The sequence below is a fragment of the Macrosteles quadrilineatus genome, unplaced genomic scaffold (genome assembly GCF_028750875.1).
Source record: "Macrosteles quadrilineatus isolate MER2022 unplaced genomic scaffold, UCM_ALF_1.0 Scaffold_2__2_contigs__length_208266976, whole genome shotgun sequence".
Classification (NCBI taxonomy): domain Eukaryota; kingdom Metazoa; phylum Arthropoda; class Insecta; order Hemiptera; family Cicadellidae; genus Macrosteles; species Macrosteles quadrilineatus.
The window spans coordinates 125,017,585-125,043,741 of record NW_026542595.1 but is presented as its reverse complement, the minus strand read 5'-3'; positions in this window follow the sequence as shown (position 1 = coordinate 125,043,741).

Sequence of the window (26,157 nt, the reverse complement as noted above, 5' to 3'; positions counted from 1 at the left end):
AGTAGATAATGTCATTTTCGTGTTCTACATTAAATTTTGAACAAGAATAATGGAAAATGACGGAGGATCAGTTGTAAAAACTCTATTGTAAATAGATTCAAAGATAAAAATTAAGATGTTTGATAAAAATTGTAAAAAAATTGGTCTATTGCATTTTTCACACCCTGTATACAAGAAAGTGTCGGAATATGTTAAAAACTGCGCCATTTTATAAGCTTTCCAACGATATGCTACACTATTGAGGTTTATGTCTGCTTATGTACGCTTTAATGCTTTGAAGACTACAAAGCATGGTGTCTTTAACATTTAAAACATAGAAAGTCATCATGTATTAAGCAAAAGTTGTTTTTTTGATTCAGGTTGAACAGTAAAAACGGTAAAAAGTTCCCTGTTTTCTGGTATTCAAACCACTAAAACAAACAAAAAAATATCTAAACCTCAATAGTGTAGCATATGGTTGGAAAGCTTATAAAATGGCGCAGTTTTTAACATATTCCGACCCTTTCTTGTATACAGGGTGTGAAAAATACAATAGACCATTGTTTTTAAAATTTTTATCAAATATCCTAATTTTTATCTTTGAATCTATTTACAATGGAGTTTTTACAACTGATCCTCCGTCATTTTCCATTATTCTTGTTCAAAATTCAATGTAGAACACGAAAATTACATTATCTACTCAAATCCATATACAGGTAATTGAGAAATCGCTGTATTAAGTTTAAAAGCATGGTTATTTTTGAAAAACATAAAATAATTTTTTGGGACGCTAATTTTGAGACTTGGAACATTTGATATGCATCATCACACTTCATTTACTTTGTACTTACATCAAAAAAATTTTGTCACACTGAGTACAAATCACCCTGTATATGTACAGTTTTATTTTTGGTCCTGGCGTTTATTTGTAAATATTTTCTTTACTTAATTTATTTTATCTAAATTATTTAAAATATTTCAATTGCATATTAAGTAGTTACGATTATTTGATGTTAAAAGAAGGTAAATTTTATTCAGCTAAATACCTGATCTAAAACCAATTTAGTTACTGTGAAATGGTTTATATGATATTAATAACATAGCTACAACATTAATTGGTTAAAAATACAATAATAAAGATTATAACTAATTGCTTGTTTAGCTTCTCAAGATATCCTTTTTAACCGTAAACATAAAAGAGTCTTTACAACAGCTAATAAGGTCTTGGAGATTGATGGCCTAGTTGTTAGTGTTATGTTGTTGGGCGGTATTTCTTAATTAGAGTTGTATTTCAAACAAAATTTATTTTTGAAATACAGTATGAGAGTTTGAAATCACGCATACCACAGCATCTATAAACAGTACAAGTATTAAGAAAACAATTAAAAACCAATACTCTTTATAAGATTAATTATTATGTTTTGTTATCTTTAGTCAAACAAAAGCTACTACCACAATGATCGTGGACGGATAACCAAGTATGATAATAACCAAACTATGCTTTGTATGTCTCTAGTAGAGAAATATTTACCCAGCAATAACAGTATTGTTATAAGTATATTATAACTTATGACAATCCTAGATCTTTTTGAGAAATAATTGGTATAGCTTTTTGTGTGTAAATTTGTATAGGGTTTTTATTAATCAAAATACTAAACATCAATAATAAATGTATTTAATGATATTTAATAACGATATTGATAATATTTATGATATTTAACGTAATGCTTATAACGTGCTTGATTATGTTTCCAAACGGAGGATATAAAAGGTGTAATCGATTTAAAGATGTAACACAAAACTTTATATTCGAATTTCTAAGAAACTACGGAGCAGAAGTTAGAGAATACTTGAGGGAGGTAATTTTGTTGTTATGGTAATTTTACCTTTGAATAACACGAGACAAACACTAAGGGCATTACTTGCTATTTCCCAACAACTGTAATATTGGGTTACTTGCAATGTTCTCGCATATGATAAAGTAAGCCTATTATTTAAGTGTCGTAGTTTTTGTTACGTCCGAGGCTATAAGTATTATCACCTGATTCAACCATTGTTTATTGTTCTATTGTTTGGTAAAATAATTGTTCTATATTTTTGTTACAATTTAGTTTGATAAGAGCACCCAAATCCTTTAAGTTTTCCATCGTTTTTATTTATGTGAATAAATATTGGTTCTAGTTCAAAACTTCTTAAAAAAAGGTATCATTTATAAATGATCGAGTTCTTAACAAAAATTATCCAACTAGCCTACATTTTTCTGTTGGGTCTATTTAGTATTACCTAATGTTACTTAACTGTGGAATTATATTTGATTTGAAGTATGTTTTAAAAAAAAATAATGATTTGTAATATCTATTCCTTAGCACATTTTATGTTCAAAGATCAATAGTTTGTAGAATGTTACCTTAACCAAATAAATGCACTTAACTCAACATAAAAAAAACATATTCAAAACTAGATGAGAATTGATAATACTCAATATCTTTATGTATGAAATTATAACATCAAAATTAGATGTATCGTCTTAAGTAAACATAATTTTTAACTTTTGACATATTTTAAAATTCACAATTCATTTGTTGTTAATTTGTTGTTAAGATTCATTTCTTCAATTCGAATAATGTTTAAACAAATACATTGCTAAAATGCACACTAGTTTGTAGAAGTTAACAAGTTATTTAAAATATATACATTGCAATAGGGTAAATAGTTCCTACAGGTGCAAAACAACTGTTCTTTGAGTTTCAGAAAATTAAGTGTCAATAATTAGAATGTTAATACAGAAAACATTTTACTCTGCTGTCAATAAAACTAGGAAAAGTAACTGACAAAGTGAAAAGATTGTATAAAAGTAATTTTAAACATTTCAACTCAAGAAAATGTTTATAATCTGTCGTTTATAAGTAATTTGTATTTATAGCCATCTCTCAGTATTAATCTAAATCCAACTTTTCGTTAGTTAGGTCGGTAAGTTTATATTATTCGACAAATTTAGTGTATGTAAAAGTTTATTGCAATGAACAAAGTTTCGCCTTTTAGGGATGTTTCCTTAAACGAATATAATATGCAGCACACAGTAAAATGATAATGGGAAGAAATAATCCTTACAATATTTTTTTTTACAAGTTTATGATAATTTTGTATCCACAAAGCATAAAATTTTCAATATGAGAAAGCACATTTCATTATGACAGTGTAAAATATTCCAAATAAAAAAGAGCTTATTAAATCGAACTAAGTAAGCAAAGGGAGTGAAAACACATTATACACTAGGAAACATTTTAATCGAATTGTTGTGTTATAAATTTTTATAGAATGAAAATAAAAGGGCTTGATTTCGATTGACTCATTTTTTAGTCAACAAAGTTATATTTTCCTCTTCGTAAACCATTTTCATACAATCTCGCTTAGTAGTGAGCCTTGTCCTTGCATTTAATTGAGGTCAGGACCAATTAGAGCAATTATTTTTGAAATTCTCAACAAGCGACTATTCGCAATGAAAACTCATACGTGCTCCTTTAAACCCGAAAATAAATATTGCGTGGTTAAAAGATTTTTCAACTTTGAAAACTTCTATGTGCTGAAAATTGAGTGTACATAATATACAGGGTGTCCCGGATACGATTTTTCAAATTCATAAAGCAAAATGGCGGCCATTTATAATTTTTATAAAATCAACGGTTTTTGAGCTATTTAAGAAACAAAATTTTAAATGGTCGCCATTTTGTTGTATGAGTTTGAAACATCTTCATAATTTTTTTGTAGCTTTGTCTAGTTGTCATTAATGTTTGTGCAAAGTTTCCATTTCGCATGTTCAACCATTCTTTAGAAAAAAATTAATAACTGAAAAAAACAAAATGGCGGCTGTGTGAGTAACTAAGGACTTCCGGACAATTTAAATATGATATTTAGGTATGTTTCTTACCCAGGAGCAATGCCCTAAAATATTGGTAGAGAGTTCCGGGACACACTGTATAAGTGACTTTAGGAAGTGCGTACTCCTTATAAATTTAATTTCCATGCAATGTTAGACTCTAGAAAATGCATTTGACTACTTAATTACTTACTTGATTACTTGAAGCTTTCATTCGTAGTCCAGAGGCAGAAATTGGACAGGTCAATAGAGACAATAATACTGTACCTAACGTGTTACATAAATATTCAAATAAACTAATTGCTCTTGATCCGCATAAGTTATAATATAGGTGAACAGATTTTTTTTACGATCCATGTATATAATATTAGAATCCTATTAGACATATTCCGTGAGCACCAAAGTAAATCTGGAAAAACTATTATTACTTTGAAAAGGAAAACCCTATCATTGACTTTTATTGACTTATTGATTTATTTCGTATACGATTTTTGACCATAATGTAATTGAATCTGAAAATGTTACTATGACATTGACAACCCAATGGAATTGTCCACTGCCTTATATAAGTCTCGTTTTGGACACTAGTGACGTAATCAAACTAACCCAGTTGGTTGAACACAGTTGTAAAACTATTTATCTAAAATATTTTTTGTAACTTAACTGATTTTACCGTAAAAATGTTCGTAAAGAATTTTATAAAAAATCTTAATTAATTTTAAAAGGTGGTTCGAAGCATGGCGTGTTCGGATAGATGTTCCACTCTTACGAGTGTTACCTAATTATTTCTCCCGGGTACTATATGCTATTGGTTACTATAAAATAGATTTTCAAAAAGTACTTTTCTTTTTACATACAACTGCACTAATTATATAGCCTAATTATATTATACTAATTATATTAGTTTTACTAATGAAACTAATTCAAAAAATATGGTTTGTGACCTTCGGTTTATTTCAAATAAATGTATGAAAAAATATGTATGTACAGTTTTTAATAAAAAATTCAAGTCATATACTAGAGGGAAAAATAGGTATTAAGCAGTATGGTAAATATTCTCATATTTTCCTGATTCACATTCAAATATGTGACAAAACAACATTAAATTGGAAGAGAGCAATCAACTAAACAAGAAGAGCGACCAACTCTACTGGATGTGATACCATTATTCACAGGTCAAAAGATCACTAACAAAACGCTCAGAAGAAAACCTGTCGAATACACCAGTGTGGCTTTTAATATGCAAACAATAGTTATTATGTTCAACATCTTAACAAAATTTGCTAAATACCCCACTAAACAGTTTATCGAATTAAGAAAAGGAAAAAACAATAATATGACGTTAAAATGAATTTTAAATATGGGTGTAAATGGTTTTAGTCATAAAATTCTGAAAATATTTCACATACACTAATAGACCTCAAATAAAAATGTTTTTTTGATAATATAACTCCAAAACGACATTTCAATCAATATAATGTTTATGTATCGTCAGTTACGAATAAAACCTAAATATTTTTGCAACAAATATTTAATGATTAAATATTTGATATAATAAATGAACAATACACAGTTTTGATAATGATATAAATTTTATATTTTCGACTTCTCTTTATGGATAAAACAGTTCTTCACATTTGCTGCCATCTTTGTTCATGATTTCCCTAAGGAACCAGTTGCAGTGCTTGTAATGTAGTTTTACTATTCTGCTAAACGCGTTACATCTAGAAACAGGGTGCAAGTTTTTATTCATGTTTTGCATAATTTACTCAGAGTTGAGTTGTAATCAAGACTATAAATTAGAAAACCAACACAAAAAACTTTGGCGACAGTAAATAAGTGTTCATAAAAAATTGTATTAAGACTTAAACCATTGGCAAATCGCACACTTCAATTATCAATTTCCATTTTGAAATTTTAGCCTCCATACATGTTGTGGTTTATGTAAACCCTTTTAGTAAAAACTACAAGTCATGGCTTAAAATACCACAATACTCTAGGCTATCTTTAGTACATGATAATAGATTTCCACTGGTTGTAGTCATGAGTAGTAGGTTTGGACAGAAGTTAATATTTAAATCATCGACTTAAAAATGGATGAAAATGATATTTCTATAATCTTATGATGGATTAATTTCTAAATGGATTGTGGGATATTTAGTGAGTTCGTGAATACGTATTGTATATTTCACATTCGTGTCCATCCTTAGATCTTGATTACATATTTTTGTGAATTTTGCATTTTAAAAACTGACATAAACGTGTTTAAGGTTGTTCAATTGTAGCAAGATATCAGTTTTAAGGATATATTTTATTAGAAATTTCCCCATCATCTCACGAAAGTTTTCGGCATAAGAGAAGTTAAATAGTTAGGGAATTAAAAAATCACAAATCTTTGGATGTATGAAAGACGTCTTGACGTCATTTTTGGCAACACGACATCAAGAATTCAGTTAGGTTTTCTATCACTCAAATCGTCTCTTATACTATTATATTGTCAGGGAAAAGCTTTTCAATTTGTGTTTTAGAAACAGTTCCTACTAAAATGTTATGGACCAGATATCGGTTCATTTAATAGCTTAAACTAAGAGTTTACACTCAAAAACGTTTAGTTAGGATTTTAAATAAAAAATATATTGTTGAAAAATAGATACTGGTTACTTGTATGATTTTCCATCAAACACTTATATAAATACAGCAGAATATTATAAAAGATTTGTAAACCTTACATTACGTAGTCAAGCATATGTCGTTTTGAGAAAATTTTAAAATTAAACTCATAATGATAAAATGTATACCCAAAACTAAATAACAACTATGTTTTTCGAAATTTGACAAGAAAGTACAAATTAATCACCTTTCCAACATTACGCTTTGTTATTTGTTTCAAACAAAAAAACAATGTTAAAAAGACAAACATTATTAATTAATAGATCAACACAGTTGAGAATAAATATATATATTCTAGATTTTAGTCGGTATTTTAAGAAGCTATAAAATAATAAAGTACAGTTTGTAGAAAGCTGTATTCTCCTAAAGGTTAAGTGAACTGATCACTTCTGGGACACCCTTAACAAATGCAGGAATGCATCCTTCTTTATTAGAGGCCTACACAAATCTTGCTGATTACTTCATTTAATCCGTATCACTACTGGACTTGCAACTAATACCTGTGCGAATTCTAATTCATTATGGTTACTGTAAAAAATATATATAATTGCATTATGTAGATAGACCATGAGCCACCAATATGAAACCCTCCCCCCCCCGTGGGAATTTATGACTTATACTTTTTTTGTTGGTATTACCTACCAGATTAAGAATTCAGTTGTTTGCCTCTTTTAAATTACAGCGTATTCCGGAAAATAAAGAAAAACTGTTGAATTTAAAAACTGTTTTATTTAAATTACAAAAGGGTAGCCTGCGTTAATTACTGGTGCAATATTTTTTATGGACTTCTTTAGTATGTATTCAAAGGCTTTAAATGAAAATAAAAAAAGTTAATAAAATACCCCCGCTGCAGCAAACCTGCAGGCAATGCGGATTTCAAATTGGCCTGAATTGATTTTCAATTAAATCTATTTAAATAACATTAGATTTAACGAGTACCTCTAGGAAAGAGATTTTAAGAGATTCTATTTAAATTAAATAAATTTTATTGAGAAATTTTTGACGTAAATTTTACTGGAATGTAAGGTTCCAGTAAAAATTAACGTCTAAAACTTTGTTTTCCTCATATCAAAATCGGATTTGCGACAGTAATTTTCTTGTTTAAGTCTCTTTAAAATATTGTGCTGATTGATATGGGTTGCCTTTAAAAAAATGTAAGTTACTCTTGGCAACCCTGTTTGTGGGTGGGGGGTGAATTTCAAAATATCACCAAAAAGAACCTTACATTACCCTAGAAACGTGTATTGAAGCTTGTTTGAATTTATGCATATTTGTGCTGAGACCATTCATTATTTAGCAGGTTAACACGTTGTTCCTTATTTTTACCATTAGCTAGGATTGTTTTCCAATCCCGTGGGATCTTGATTTTGGACCTCATTAAAAACGTTTCTCCAAATCCCCTTCTCTCTTTCAATGTTTTTAATAAATACATCTAAATTGGTATCCGTAATAAAGTATATCCTGCTGAATTTCGGAAAACGGCTGAAGGCAATCTGTGCTAGTTCACCAGAGGTTTCTGGAATATTAGTAAGAACCTAAAAGTAAGCCATACCGTCAATTACATACATACATTCTTCAATCTTGAGAGGTTCGTCTATACCCTTGTTCTCCAAAGCATGGAGCAGTTTGGCCTTTTCTGTTTTGGTTGGGCATCCATCGACAGTGGCTGATGCCCATGGTACTGGATCTAATGGGTATGTCATCAGCTTCTCGAGGTTAATATCACGTTCCTGGGACAGCAGTAGAACTCCAGAAAAATATTTTTTATTGCTCTTATCTCAACTAATCTGTTTGCATGCAGCTTTCTCTAGATTATCTACATTGAGTAAATTGTCTTCCACCGATTCGGGTACAGGTCTTCCAGCTGATAAACAGACCATCTAGGAATTCTGATCACGGTTGTCAACTTCAAGCAGAATAATGCATTGTTCAAAAGCATCAAGTACAGTACTTGCAAAATACTTTGCTCACTTCGTTTCATTTCATTTGCTTGCATGTCACTGAGAACAATCTGATGACTTCACCATACTTGCATTTTAAAATTCTAACTTGCTGTGGGCCAGTCCTACGCACAGGAATCAACTAATCAAATCAAATCAAACTAAAAAATCTATACTAAAGGACCCATGCTGCACTGCGGCGTTAAAATAAATATCATATCCGAGAAATAATCAAATTTATTATTTTTGATTGTGTAATACAGTATCTTAAACTTAACTGATTCAAACGATCAATAGCTCATATTAAAGCCTATAATTGACTGATTATTTTGAGTCTAAAACATATAAAAAAACGTAAACAATACTGGAGCTATTGATATTCAATCATAGAAAAACCTTATAATTTTTTTTTATGTTGGATGTTCACCTTGCGTTTTCTTGAAAACCGTCCGATTTGAATAACTAATATCTTAAATGCAAGCCGGTATTTCACTGAAGGTTCTTAGACCAAAATATATAGGGTTATATGATTACAAATGGTAAAATACTATACAATTTAAATTGAAATACGAATTAAAAAATATATCAAACCTATGTTTTTTGGTCGAGTAATAAAGTAGATAAATATACGATGATGCTTGATGTGAAATATATTTGTGCATACTACCAATTTAAGACCTCAATCATGAAGATCGGACATGTAGAAGAGCCAAAGAAACTCGGAAAAGAAAAAAAACAAATTTAACTCCCTTTAGAAACACATGGGGGGTAAATTTAATTTACGTATAAGCCGAGTGGGACTGTCGATAAATATATACTGATGCTTGATGTGAAATCTGTGCGTGCATACCTTCAATTTGAGACCTCAATAATGAAAATCGGGTGGGTAGAAGCGCCAAACGAACTCGGACAAGAAAAACCAAATTTAACTCCCATAAGAAATACATGGGAAAAAATGTTGTTTACGTATAAGCCGAGTGGGACTGTAGGCAACTATATGCCGATGCTTGATGTGAAATCTGTGCGTTAATACCTTCAATTTGAGACCTCAATCATGAAAATTGGTCGGGTTGTAGAGCCAAACGAACTCGCTAAAGAAAAACCATTTTTTTAAATATATATTCATGATATTTTCGTGTTTTCCAGAAAATGCTGTAATTCACAAGTGGCAAACACCTAAAACCTTAAAGTACATGTCAATACAAACAAAAAAATGTATATGTCGAAAATTCCCACCGGGGGGGGGGGGAGGGGGGGTAAACGCCAGCCTCCGCTCTAAGAGTGCATATAAAGAAATTTATCTAAGGGATTTCAAGATTTAAAGATGCAAAACAATATAGAATCACCCATTCACAGGGTTAGTGTTTTTTTATATTAGAGCGTTCTACATATACTGTTATACTGTTATAAGTTTAAGGTTCACATACTAAAACATGAATCGCTAACAAAAATACTTCATGTGTAACAATGGTAAATTTCAGGTGTTGAGACACCTATTAATCCGAAAAATGGCTCTCTCATACTAAAATAATTTTATATGTTGGAGAGTTCTTTTTAGAGAGCTACACCATATTTACACACCCTTGTTTAATAATTGGTAATTACTATTGATTATTAAAGTACTCCAACAAGTATAACTAATAAATTACTATGAATAATATTTCAATATTTTCTAGTTAATAAATTTATTTTTAACAGTTGATACAAACTTTTGACAACATTTTTGGACTGAGGAAACCTGAGACTCATAAAAATAAAACTTGGAACTTCCATTGACATAAAAAATATTTTATATGTATGACTAGTTGTATTATTGTTTTTCTAATCTGAAATAAGTTTTCGGATCACACACCATATTATTGTCAACCCTGATCACGTGAAGTATTGGATTCGACTGCGATAACATGTCTTTTTCCTATATGATTATTTCATAATAAATCTAGTTACATAAGATTATTGTATTCCACGCGAAGTATTATTGGAAAGTTCCCAACCATTTCATATGGTTATTTCCCATTTTCCAATTTATAACAGCTAATTTACAATTATAAAATGATTAATTTAACGTAGTGGATTGTTTATTGTTCAGCCATTGATAGCACAATACCATTACAACGATGGTCCAAATTAGCTTTGTTAAGGGCAATTGTGTAGGATAAGAGTGAACAGTAATTTTCTCTACAGCCTCTTTCGTTTATTCCAAACGTCTACCATGGGGGAGGTAAGACAAGAGAAGGAAAACTATTATTTTGTAAGTGGTCGTTTTGAATTTCGTATTGCGATTTGGCCACCACAAACATTTACCGATTTTACAATACTTTATTATTATAAACGACTAAAAGTGTTTACAAAATATTACTCCCTTAATAAATTAAGAAAAAAATCCATTGACATATGAATAAAAATGTCCTTTGGAGTTTAAATTAATGAAATAAATTAGTGTAATTTCGTGTATTAAAATGTGTTGTTGTTAGTGTACTAAAATACATTAATATCATTATAAAACCAATTAAACGTGTTTTTCATTATAACATATTCCAGGTTTTTACGAAATATAAGACATACATCCACAATCGATCTTACAAAAAGTCAGAATATAAGATTTAGCTCTAATAAAAATTTTACAAATTAATAAGAAAATTTTCTTCACTCATCGGAGACGCTAAACCACAGGAAAATGCAATGCAAACTGTCAGAAAATCGTAAAAGCCTGTTCACCTTTGGCAGTAAAACTTGCTTTGTAACTTTGTTAGGTTATACAAAAAACTCACGATAATGAAATAGTTGGGAGTCTAGTAATTTGAAGAAGATTACATGTTAAACTATTTTTAATTAGTTTCTGCAATAAATACGGTATATTTTCCATTATTACATCCGCAACAAACCTTTCAGATAATTTTACTAAACGTATTTTTTTATATAGTTTATTTCTGTTTTAGTATATTAAGGTTTCATTGTGCTTATCAAGATGCTGTTAGGCTTACAATAGCTTCTACCCTTACTAAGTTTTATATTTTTTTAACTAAAAAAAAAACTTATTTTAATTAGCTAAAAGCTAGTATGGTTGTAATCCGCGTATTTAGTTTTATTTTTAACTTAATATCGTCTGAGCAGCAAATTAAATTTTAAATACATTGAAATTATAACGAAATTTGACGGGAAACATTACTTAGCCTATTTAATAAACTGATTAAATATTTGTATACCGTATCTTATCCATCGACCCATTTTGATAACATAAAAACTTAGTTTAATAAACTTACTGATGAACTAATGTGAGGTTGTATAACATGTAAATATTATGTTTTTTGGGTAATGCAAGGTTTGTCTGTATATTTCAACCTCCTTTTGCAGCGTTTGATGTAAGTTTGCTCAACAAATTACAACTGGATCTTTCTATTTAGATAGTAAATCACTTCACAACTCTTCAAGTTTCTCTTTGTTGTACGAAAAGTGGTGTTGCTTTTTTCTCCTACAATATGTTTTGTCCCTGCTAAGTTAATTTAAAAATAAAGTGCATACCTTACCATTCCTTCATGTGTTAAAATAACTTAAAATGTATATGTGTATTAACATTACTTTTCAGTTATTTCGTTATTGGATACTTTTTATGTCATGATCAGTTATTGACCTGACTATTAATTACATACTTTTGTTTGTCCTTAAAGTTTCACCATTTTATACAGAATTAGTTTAACAAAGTAATTAATCAATTTTTTGTAGTAGAAATCATTAGAGGGATCAAATGAACTGTACTTGCCATTGGTGGTTAATCATTATTATTTAATCCTGTTAGTGAAATGCAACATAAATAATTTTTTAAAATAATAGTATTTTATATTGAACTGACGCGTATATTTTTTCATACAATAGTCACACGAATAGAAAAATAATCAAAGGAAGCATATAAACCTCAACTGTATCACTATGATGGTATAATAAGTAAGTATTGTAAGTTAGTGAAGAAACGTCATAAGCTTGAAGTCAACATGATCCTCGCCGTTACTGAACATTTCATTTACATAATGTTAATGTTTAGCGTTGTGTTTCTAGTACACGTATGTTGCGTATCCCATATTTGTTCATGCTATAAGTTCTTTGCTTAAAATACCATCGTGGCCACTTAGGTCTACTCCTTAATGTATTCGCCCTTTTTATGCATGGAATATAAATTTTATGTTTAACTTTCACAATAAACAATAAATAAATAAATATGTAATGTTCTTTGTCAATTTTAGCATTTACTTTACCGTTCCTTTAATATAGTTTATAAAAAGGTCGTGATTAATGATCTCTGCTTTACAATATGAAGTACATTACTTACATGAATGAATTAAGCGTATAAATTAAATTAAACTCTAAATTATTAAATTTTTTATAAGGTATAGTAATCTTTATTAGGGTTATTAGTACCAAAAACACAAGTTCGTCTTAATAGTTTACCAAACAAAGTTGTTTTCCCAACAAAACATCGAAGGCGTGACAAACATTTATTTACTTTATTTAATGGGTTATAATCAACAAAATGTAAACTAAATAAAGTAAATCTTCTGAGAACTTAAACTCTGTGGTCTCTATGAATATAAATCTTTAAGAACTCAAGTTCAAGCTAATCAGGAATGTTATAGCTGTAAATACATGTTTAAAATAATATAAATGAATTTATGTCTGGCCAAAGAACTTTAAACAAAAATAAATCAACTCTGGGAAAGTGATTGATGTTATGCACATTAAGCTGATTATCACGGTGGAAGTTACAATTAAATTTATTGTTCCCAGTTAAAAAATAATTTTCTGCCTTTTTAGGTAGAATAGATTCCACTCATCCTTGCTCAATACATGTATAATAAGATAAGTATTTAAACACTTGGCAATAAGTTTCAAGTAGATATAGGGTTTCATATGCAGAGTACCAAGGTTTTTTACTTGCAGTATGTTTATGTTGCAGTATGCTTATGCTTCCATAATCTTGTTGCTTTTCTTGTAAATAATTGTTACATAAATAAATAAAATTAAAGGAAGAGTTATGTACTGTTGAAATAACCCTATAGATTAGTTAAAGATTTTACTTGTACTTTAATGTTGTAGAGTTCTGGTACTTAATTTTAAACTAATTTCACTACATGTGCTTTAGAGTTGTGGAGTTGGGTGTACGTAAATCGTCTGCTACAATTCTCATTAACATACACAAATGCTGTTCAGCTTTGTTCAGTTCCACCTACTCTTTAACACCGAATATTTGTACAGTTTTATTAGACTTTTGTGTACTATTAAGTGTTTGTATATAATGTGTACTAAGTATGTTTAATAGAAACTATAGACTACATAACATTAACAATAAAAAATAATAACACGCGAATTGGTGTGTTTATCTGCAGTATTAATAAATTTATTGTTTTACCAGTATCATGTATTAAAACATTTCTCTTTGTAGATTTACATCGATGTATATTTTACCTATCCATAGTTTATTGTGAATCGAAAACCGCCTAGAGTTTTTAACCAATTTAAATCTTTTTGGTGTCGTTTAAAATGGATTACTATGAAGTTATTGTTTATAGAAGGAAATCAATGTATATGAAATACTGCACCCTTTAACAGAACCCCAGCCCCTAAATTTTTTCTTGTTGGTCTTTCGTGTTGTTAATATTTAAATAAGCTATGTAAATAATTAATGTAACCTTCCCTAAAGTAGTAATTCCAGTACCTAAAACAAACTAATGATTAAACTAAATCCATTTAATTGAACTCTTTATTTATGCTATTGCAAACTATATAAAACCATTACAATAGAAATTGGCATCAGGTGATGGAAGTTGAGTTTTCAATTAGACCGTTATCTGACAAATATAAAACTAACAAGTCATATTTTATTTTACAGTAATATAACAAGTAAAAAGTTATATGAGACTAACCTTTTAAAAGTTATATAATTTTAAACATTTATACTTTTTCTAAAGCTAAACTTGAGGTTAACAGGGGAGCTGAGTATAATTTTACCTCTTAAGAGTAGTGTAATTAAACTTGCCGCACCTCGTATGTAGGCAGGAGTGACACTACGGTGGTTAGGTCTGGAATGTAAACCGAGTGTTTAGTGTAAGCTACAGTTACAGGTTTAGAGTTTAGATACAGCTGACCGTAAACGTTAATGTTTCTGTTTACTTACAGCGGTAAAAAGAACATACACCTCGTCTGACTACGCTTTACCTTTTAATATTGTCCTTTAACAATTTGGTAATAACCAATTTACTAGATATAACAATATTTAATATTATATTTAACATTTGATATTTTGTTGTACGGGGTAAAAAATATCCCTGTAATTAGGTTGAAAGTGTATACGATTATATTATCAAAACAAGAAATCCATACACACAGAATAGAGAATTACGACATAAAGAACACATCAGACACAGATCACATTTTAAAAAACTGAAGGACATATTTACAATAAGGTTATGTGTACTATTGTACAATATTTTGTAAACATAACCTTCAGTTTGTGTGATGTGCCTGATGAAGCCAGCGAAGCTAGCGAAAGGCCTCATAAAAATGAAAATTAATAAAATATTGGTACTGTTTCTATTCTAAATTGTATTGAAAACAATTTTAAAAGTTTCTCTTGATAATTGAGTTTGCTCTGGTTAACACTAATTTTCTATATTTTCTTTTTTTTAATTGGCAAATAAAAATTTCATTTTGAAGTGAAGAGCTGTGTTGGATAAATATACTTTTAAATCTTCCCATTAGGTAACGTCAAAATACCTCCGCTCTTAAGTAATCGTATAGTTGCTAGCCACTAGAGCCAGTCATTACCGTAATGTTTCAAGAATACATCTCGCACGCAAACCATTGAATAAGAGATGAATTAGCACACTGGTGAAGGTCTGTTCCCAAAACATGTTAGTCGGCTTAATCTATTTAGCAGATAAAATAAAATGCATTCTAGTCTAATTAAGACATAAAATTAAGTATAAGTAATTTTAATACGTCGAATTTTGTATCAGCTTTGACTATTAATACAACTTCTGTATCCAATAGTCAATGGTATTAGTTTAAAACAGTTAGTTAAAACCCAAATGCCGTTGTTTAGAACAAAACGTATAATGACCAACAAATTAATACATTGTAATTCGTTAAATTTGACCAGATTTGGATTTTACAATTGAAAATGCAATCTGGTAATAAACAGAAAAAACCTTTTTCAAATGATGCAATAATAGTTGTATTACTCATAAATACTTTCTTCAAAAAAATCAGCGGACGAATTTTAAGTTTGTACATGACAAAAAAAAATATTTAAAATATTTTAGTAAAATTGTAACCCTACTACGTATTAAAGGTATTATTAAAAACAACCGTTTCCTATGCAGTATAACAACAACAAAATTTGGAGTGTAAAAAAAACATTTAAAAAAATCTTATTTTAATCTGTAAAATAGAGTTTTAAAATTGGGGATAGTAAACAAAAATATTCTAGGGGATATTTTTTTTAAATTCACATCAGGATATTTACAGAACCCGATTTACTGAGACCTACTCTAAATATTAAACTATTTAACCACAAATAAACTTGATCGGTGAGCGAATAGGTTCGTTGAAGAAATTGCAACAACTTCCCATCCTAAACTAACGATCGTGTAGTTAGCGGATAACTCAGAAATTGTGTAAATGTGACAAGAACTATGAAACCAACTTCAATGAGTAGTTTATAAAATCTCAGTACATTGGGATTTTTACTTTGCTGTTTTTTTTTTTTTTTTTACTCTTGAGTATGAACATATTTTTATTTATTTAATCGGTTTTGAACCCAAAACGACCTTTCATTCTTTATTCATTCATATACTTACCCGAATCATACTAAATCACATTCTACAATTGGAAACACATATGATATTTTATATGTATATGCAATACCTGTGTTTTCTATTTTTAAGTCAAAGATTTAATTCAATACGTTTCAAGACTAAAGGAGTATGAATTTCCCACCGGGGTCTTGTACTTCAATAAAAACAGGGATGAGTTCACCGAGGTTATGGTGGGCTGCATACAACTTAGGGGGGGGTGGGTATGCTGTGGGGTATGTTCGTATTAGAATTAAAAAATACACCCACAACAGCAAACCTGCAGACTTGGTGAATCTTCGTTTATATAGCAACATTTTCATGAAAATATTCGCTAAAAGTGTTCATATTTATTTATTGTTATTTTTTTTATAAAATTAATTTTTTATGTACTCAGAATTTTTGTTAAAAGAAATCTTATAAAGAGGGTTCTTTAATGACATTTTGATATGTTATTATTAAATAAACAAATTTGTTAAATCTGATAAAAATATCCTAAATATATTTAAAATTTATAGATTTCTAGAATTTTTTCGTAACCATCAATTAACCTGTAACCGTACAACAAAGTTTCAATTTATTGAATTTTTTTAAGCACTACAAAATATTTTGGAATAAAATTGAAAAAAAAACTTATGGTTTGGAGACATAAATGTGAAAACCCAATTTAATACCTACAAAAATTCATAAATATGCTGGTTCTAAAACTGGTTCACAAAATTTAGATTCACCTGTTTACGTTTATTTAATAAAAATCGGACTAGTTTTACTCTTGCTAAATCATAGATAACTTAAGGATTGGACATTAAATGTACATAAAGTTAATCGGTGAAAATTATCCATGAAAATCTCATCTAGTAGTTTTACAATCGATCAACTCTTTCTTTTTTGAGCTTTCACATGCAAATTTGTTTTAATATATTGTTATATTTAAACATATACACCAACAATATACTTGGAATATACTTTTGAAAATTCTGTTTGTAAAATGAGTAGTACTTTGTTTCTGGTATAATTTTTAATGATCTTTTCTCAGTTTCAACGAACGTTAGATATTGTAAATGTAAGATAAGCTCACAGTATTTATTGCACAAGTATTGTAATGAAATACAACTCTAATTAAGAAATACCACCCTCTAAACAACATAACATTAACACAAGGCTATGAATCTAGAAGAGCCTTATTAGCTGTTGTAAAGGCTCTTTTATGGCTGCTGTTTAAAAGGATGACTTGAGAAGCTAACCGACGATTTACTTATAGTAATAATCTTTGTTGTTGTATCTCAAATTTAAGGCAACCAAGTACTATTAAAATGTTATTACTAGTTAGGAGTAATAATAATGTTTTAACTTAACATTTAGTTGGATAGTATTTATTCTCTGTTGTTAACCAAAACTATTTACAAATACACTTTTGGTCAGAAACTGTCTTCATTCTCTCAAAAATGTCTAATTTGTATTGGTATTAATGTAGATTCTTTTATTACCATTTAACGTTGCAACCATCAAACAAATAATGTCTAGTTCACAACGTTTACACACATGTTTCCCAATCAAACTCATGGAAACTAATTACCTGATTAATTAGTCTCTACTGACTGTCAAACGTGTAAAACTTGTCGAAATATAATTTTGAGTGAAATTTTAGGGATGAAGGTATTTTGGTTTGATTACAAAAATATATGTTGGAATTTGTGGGTATTATAATGTTTTATTCCTGTTAGTTGAAGACAATTTTTAAGTTTTTGTACATGATGTTAGGAAATTTGTCACTATTTATAATATGTTTACTATTCTTTGTCTCCTACAAAAAAATGTTGATAAAAATCAACATAAAACCCACGTGCAATTGTATATTTTACATTAAGTGTTAATTGTTTTTTTTACATTAAGTGACGTGTAATACACTAACTAGTAGATACAATTCTCAAAGATAAAAGAAATGTTTTATAAACATTGACTCCCTCTACGTAAAAGAAACTTCAAAATAGGTTTCACATTGTATAATACGATGAAAGGTCCACTTGCAGTATAGAAAACCAAAGGCTATATTTTAGTAACCATACTTTTCACTAATTAATTACATGTCTTTTGCCACTCAAGTGTAAGTCGTTTAAAAATTACTATACCTAAATTCTGTCCTAACTAAACTGTTTCTTTTTAAGTAAAACCATCGGTTTACAATTATTTCAAAGAAGATAAATATCAAACACACCATTAACAACTAAGACGTTACATTTCACTATAATCGTAAAAACCCCAGCTTAAAAGAGTGTATTCTTCATATTATAATAACGATGCATACGTTTAGGTTGCATAACTATCTCTGCTGGTAAAACAATACAGTATGTGGATGTATATAACATGATAACAAAAATGCATCGATTAATTATTCTTTGTAGTTTCATAACGTCAGCATTTTGTAGTTTAAACTAAGCAAACCAGCAGTCACTATAATAAAGAATGAATAAGATGTCACCTCCTTATTCGCTCAAACCTGTTCATAATTACTTTACTTTGTCATTACATAATTAGATTTTTTATTAAGGTAAACAGTTAGAAGAGTACCAACATTAAAACACCTTAGCATTTGGGCAATGGAATGATATACAATGTATATTTTAATCGTCCAATTAACAATGATAAACTTAGTAAAAAAAACATCCCATTCGTTTTAGTACGTTCACCTGAAAAAAATATTGACGGTTATTAGCTAATTTATTAATGAAGGAAACCAATTTAATCCTAAACATAAATACTTATGCAATATTTTACTTTATCTACAGTTTTTGTTTTTCCACTAGAATAAAGTTTTTTTAATTATAATAACAATAATTACGTTCTTGAAAGGAATAAAATAATGTCGATTCCTGGAAGATAATACAATAACCGAGGTAATAGAAGGGATAACGCTACAAAACTCGCCGAAATATACTTTTGTGTAAAGTGTTAGGGATGAAGGTATTTTGGTTTCATTACAATAAGTATATTTTGGAATATGTTGGTATTATGATGAGTTATTCCTATTAGTTGGAGACAATTTTTTGTACTTTCCTGTTAAAGGGAACATTCATTATTATCAATGATTTTCAATCGATATATCGATATTATCGAATTGAAAAATACCAGCTGACAACTACGATAAATAAATACTGCACATGATGTTAAGAAATTTGTCACTATTTATAATATTTTTACTATTCTTTGTCTCGTACAATTTTATCAACATAAAACCCACGCGCAGTATATTTTCCAACCATTAGGTGACGTTTCATACAATAACTAGTAGAATCCATCCTCAAAGATAACTGAAATGTTTTATAAACATTGACTCCCTCTACGTCAAAGAAACTTCAAAATAGGTTTCACATTGTAAAATACGATGAAAGGTCCACTTGCAGTATGGAAAACCAAAGGCTATATTATAGTAACCATACTTTTCACCAATTAATTACATGTCTTTTACCGCTCAAGTGTAAGTCATTAAAAAACTACTATACCTAAATTATTCTGTCCTAACTAAACTGTTTCTTTCTAAGTAAAACGATCGGTTTATAATTAATTCAAAGAAGATAAATATCAGTCACCCCATTAACAACTAAGACGTTACATTTCACTATAATCGTAAAAACTCCAGTTCAAAAGAGTGCATTCTTCATATTATAATAACGAATACGTCATATACGTTCATATTGAATACGTTTAGGTTTCATAATAATCTCTGCTGGTAAAACAGTACAGTATGTGGATGCAAATAACATGATTTAAAACAATATATTGATTAATTATTCTTTGTAATTTTATAATGGCAGTATTGTGTCGTTTACACTAAGCAAAACAGCAATCATATAATAAATAATGAATAAGATGTCACCTCCTTATTAGCTCAAACCGGTTCATATTTACTTTACTATATTATTACATTAGATTTGGTATTAACGTAAACGGTTAAAAGATTACCAACATTAAAAAGCTTTAGCATTTGGGTATTAGGATGATATATATTTTGATCAACCAATTAACAATTATAGTTAGCTAATTCATTAATGAAGGAAACCAATTAAATTCGAAACATAAAAATACTTATGCAATATTATTTTACTTTATCTACATTTTTTGTCTTTCCCCTAGAATAAAGTTTTTTTTTTCTTATTATAATAACAATAATTACGTTCTTGAAAGGAATAAAATAATGTCGATTCCTGAAAGATAGTACGATAACCAAGGAAATAGAAGGGATAATGCTAATCAGGTGGAATTAATATCATTGTTCTTGGCCAATGGCCTTATCTCGTAGTTACGCCATATCTGACGCAAACAGCCCTAAATAAATTAATCATGTTGTATCTAGGTATTTATTAAATTATATGATTACCTTAGCCTATTATTATTTTTAATTTTTATAAAACTTAAGTCATATTATTAGCATATCTGTTTATATCAAAGAAATGTCACTACTTACCAATTTAGTTCGACTTTCTTATACCTACTAGGGATCAAATTTGCCCACTTAACATAGTTGACATTTTATTTGTACTTGTATAAAGTGAAGATTATCTGAAAACCTATCCATAGTTTTTTTACGTCAAAATAATTACTCTGAGGTACGTAATTCTGAAAAGCTTAGCTACCTTTAGCCTCAAAAATAAGATTACAAATCAAATTGTTAATGAAATAAATTATTATATTTTGTCACAACAGAATACCTTAATTTTAAGAATATATATTTTGGTAAGGAAAAAAGTCCTTATTAAATTAGGTTCAAACTAAAAAATAAAACAATTAGAAATTGTTTTTGTTATATAATATTAGCTATCGAAATGAAATTATGACTTTCAAATACATAAAAATATTAAGTAGAAAGTAAAAGCTGATCATTTGATCAATTTTTGAGTGGTTGGAAGGGAATGTTTATAGGCCGTTCCACTTCAACTCTTACACCTGAGATACCTCATATTTATATTTCACTTTCGTTATATCGTCCATCACTATTTGTCGTGTGTTTTTATCATTTCGCAACCTGGAATGGTTTGATACAGTAAATGTAACGGTAATTAAGAACTAATTTACATCAAAATACAGATTTTAAAATACATTTTTTTATATACCGTACATATATATATATAGTTATGAAGAAAATTCCCAAAAACTGGAAATTACAAATTCCTGCGTTGTTTATATGGAGATAAAGTAAACTGGTGTAGTTTACTTGTCGAAGAATGTATGTTAATACATTTTAGCAAATTATTTATTTCATGCTAGGTTATTGACATTACTTATTTAAACATCCGTTAGTACCCTTGGTCAGCAAACCTAAGTAAACATTAAACTTAATATTTTAAACAGGTAAAATCTGACTATTATAAAAATATTTAAGTGAAAATGCATTTAGTCAACTCAATTGTAAAATTTAATATACTTACAACACTTTGCACTTAGAAAATGTTAAGTGTTAGTTAAGAAACTATGGTAAGAATGGGTCCTCGTTATACGTTTATAATACTTTCAAATCAAATTAATCGGTGACTATACACTTATCTTCTAATCTCATCTATATTGTTTTGTTTTGATTGTTTAGAAACAAAAAAGAAAGAGGAGTTAGTCCAGTCAGGTGAAAGTGATAGAATTGTTTCTAGGTCAGAAGATTGATGAGGACACTACAATGTGGATAACCTTTTCATGTAGTCAGGGCATTTAAACATCAGAAATCATTGAAATAACCTATTTAGAACAATCGTAAGTTTACGAAGCCATCATTGTGTAGCTATCTATTTAGTAATTGTGTTTTTAAGATCAATATAAATATAACTAACTGTTTATTGTTAGAAAAGAGCCTCATTTTTTTGTTTCAACACGTATAATTAATTTAGTACGTTTTAAAATCAATTTTCAAGTTTCTTTAAGAAGTTTTAAATTGTCATCATCACTGCCTAAGATATTTTTATAGGGAGGTAAAGGCAATTAATACAGAATTGCAGATACAAATTTTATTTTAGGAACCTTTTTGAATGATGCCATGGGAAAGTAAGTGGAGTAACGTCTCCTTGACACATAAAGTAAGCAAACTTATTTGTTATATCATGTTTCTATTTCAAGTAAATATTTTTCTCGCCTACTCATACAATGTCACTGTCTTAGTTATAAAAGGCTCTGTGTGTGTTGTCATTTTAGTTTTGGACACTGGCGTCAGATACAGTTGTCAGTAGAGAAATGATTTGTACCTAAGTGTCTTTGTTGGATAAACATGAAGTGGTGAGCAATATAATAAAATTATACCAAAATTGTAAAGCTGCTAGTAAAGAATATGTATAACAAAATAAATAGTTCACGTGATTAACATCAAATTTATACCTTGCAAAAATTGTCTGCAGTATCTTCATTATTATATGTTCAGACACAACTGGCTTCTGATAGTTTAAATGTATAAAATTTTCAATAATATGTTTTATTTTTACTTCACATAATTTTCTCCATCAGTTGGGAATGGGTTTTAAGCTACGGAAAAGTAAATTTTAAGCTACATAGCCAAAAAAAGTTTATTTCTACCAGAAGTTAAATTTAGAATAATAAAAATGTTCAATGCACTTAGTATGTCCCTTTTGCTCAAAATGTAGTCATGCTAAACTGTATTTGTATTCATTTGCAAAAAAATCTCTTTTTTGGAACTCCTTACTTTAATCATCTAATGCAATTGGTATTTCACCAAGAATAACAAAAGATTACAGATGTTAAAGATTCTAAGGGAAATCCGCAAACACGTATACAATTCGTTTGGTAGAGTATTTTTAATAGAATGAAATGACAAAATGTAAATGAAAGTTGAAATAATTTTGTAAATTGAGCGGTAAGAACTGTACGATACATTCTTTTCTCCGTCGTGTATAGCTTTAGTACTTAGAATATTGAGAAGTAGGAAATGGATACAAAATCAAATTTTTTAATGTATGGACAGGATTTACTCCATGTATTTTTCACCACTAATTTATTATTATTCATGCAGAAATCGTTATATAAAACACTTAAGGTTCATTCGATTTTTTCTGTTTCATTCCCCAATGTATTGTTCCTTACGTTTAGATTGATAATTTATTTTATGACGAGTACTAAATCAATTAGGAAATTAAATAACAAACTAACCCTATGAATTTCCTATGAAAGACCATTCTACCCAAAAGCTTTGGTCATTGCATTTAAGTGTGTTCAAGGAGATTTACTGATTACTTCGCTTCTCTTAGATTACTTTAGGATTAACCAATTTTGCAGTTAATTGGTTTGCAGTGTAACTTGCCACTAGAAGAATGCCAGGACAAAAGCGTCGTTTAAGCTAAGTAAACTTTCCTGCTAAAAAGGCACATAAATAATAAACTTTTTTGAAATAAACAACTATTACTACCGTTTTAAGTGTTGTATGTGGGCACAAGGCAACAGGTTTTCAAAAGTAATATTTACTTTAGTAAAGTTCATATTGTTTTACGTATCAACAATTGATTGGTTAGTTTAACTTTAAAATTTTCTGTATAGGGGTCAGTAAAAACTACTTATGCGGGCTTGAGTAGAAGAGCCAAAACATATCTGAGTTGCTTAATGAGGTTTTTTATGCAACCGGTTGGATACATATGATTTTTCAATCTTATATTAAGACTTAGGTAGTAGAACCTTTAAATCTTACTGAATTTTTTATATATTATGTACTGTAATTATAAAAGAAATAAATATTTATAAAACTGCTTGAACCATTCTAATGTTTCGGTATCCTGAGGGAGTGAATTCAATATTTAATTTTGTTCCTAATAATGTTGTCAAACTACAACTAAAAATGTTACAATATGCCTCTGTTCTATAAATATTATTCGATTTTATGAACTATCTTTAATACACACAAGGGTCGTATACAGAGGCTACAGAAATAAATGTTAATAGTTATTAACATAATAGCTATATAACATTATGATATATAACATCAGCTATATAACATAATAGCTATATAAAATTAATGTTAATTAATGTTACCCGTGTAGATTTGCGCAAATTAATAGCGTTCAAAATTCGTCTGCGAGACGAATAATTCAATGCTCTTTTACCTTTCAAAGCTAAATTATTCAAAATCCTAGGAACAATCATGATAGGAGAATCGACAAAGCTGCATTTTTGTTTGAGACAATTAGACCTATTATATACATAACACTTCTAATTTTAATGTTTTAAAACGTCTGTTGTGGATCTATATCTATAAGGATATATTTTACGTAACCCAACCAGGTTTCAATTATTAAAATTAGTATATTTAACATACATTTTCATAAACTGTTTCGTCTCTTGGTTACAATCTATTTTTTCAAACGATTGAAGGTAACTAGTTGTTGAACTATGATTATTTCACATTTAAAACTTTTGTAAAGAAAGTGTATCATCAGCATTATACCTTCGAAAGGTCTCTCCGTAAATGAAACAAAGACTAGGAGGCGAAGACATAAAAGTATATGCCTTAATTAGCATTCGTCATACCTCTAATAAATTAAACTTATTAACCCATAAGCTTTCCAATTAGCCCTCAATATTATAAATCGGTTAGGTTCGACGGGTGAAAAGGGTGTTACAGAAACCCCTTTTTCATTAAGTATATGGATGGATAGATAGACTATAGATATTATCAACCTAAGTTGTTTTACTTCAATGTTCATTGACTAAAATTCAACTATAATCATGAAGAATTTCAACTATAATACCTAAGGCCTTTGTACACTCGACGACATTCCGCTGTTTTGGTCAAAGAGCAAGTATTATTACTTACTGTTGGATCGTAGGAATCTCTATTTACGAAACAGCACTTGAAATTTCCACAGAACAGTTTGCAAAGGCAAACAGTGCAATTGTATTGTCCTATGTACTTTTATTACATGAAGAAGTTCAGTATAAATATTTTAGGCTTTTAAAATGTTTAGCTTTGGAATTGATGCATTCTAAAATACTGTTTCAACCTAAAATCCGTTTGAATTAGTGGTTTTCACGATTAGTCTACATACTTCAATTAGAAGTATTTTAAAACTATTTAGATTCAGTTATTTTTTAGTAATATAAACTGTTTAGTTTGTTTGTTGAACAAATCAATAAAATAAATATTTTAACATAAATAATATTTAAGACATTCTATTCACTTTGCACTTGTACGTATATTTTTTATTTTAATTAATTATAAAATAATTTTTGTATTCAATCAGTGTCTTTATTTATTGTTGGTTGGTCATACTGATTCAGTCCATGTTAACAATAGCTGTCTTTCACAGCCGTCAGTTGCATGTAAGTAGGGCAAACTTGTAACTAGTAAACTTTCAATTTCCGGTCACTTGTAAATGTTTGGTAATTTAACATTATTTTTGTCAAAAAGTAGGCTTATAGTTTGATTCCAAATAAAAACGTAGTTTTCCTAATTATAGTGACATTTCATTGAACGTATTAAACACACAATTTTATCGTTTAGTATTATTAGCATTGCAAGCCAGATGGCACAAATATTTGTAAAATAATAATTATATCACGTAGGAACTGGTAAACATAAACTGTGAAATCTTTCCTACTTTTTTTTCATTAAAATTCTTTTAAATCGTGTGGTATTTAAATTTTACTATCACCAAAGTCTAGTGACGTAGTGCATCTTTTTTACACAACTGACTTTTATCAACGGCCAACGTTTTTACTGAATAACCATAACTAGTGTTTTAGGATCGTTTCTTTAGGCCTACTGTATTCTCTTTCTATCAACGCCTGTGAAAAGTTTTCATTGTTTTCCAGAAACCATCGAAATTGTGGTTTTATAATAACATTCTTGAATTTAGTGCATCAAATGATA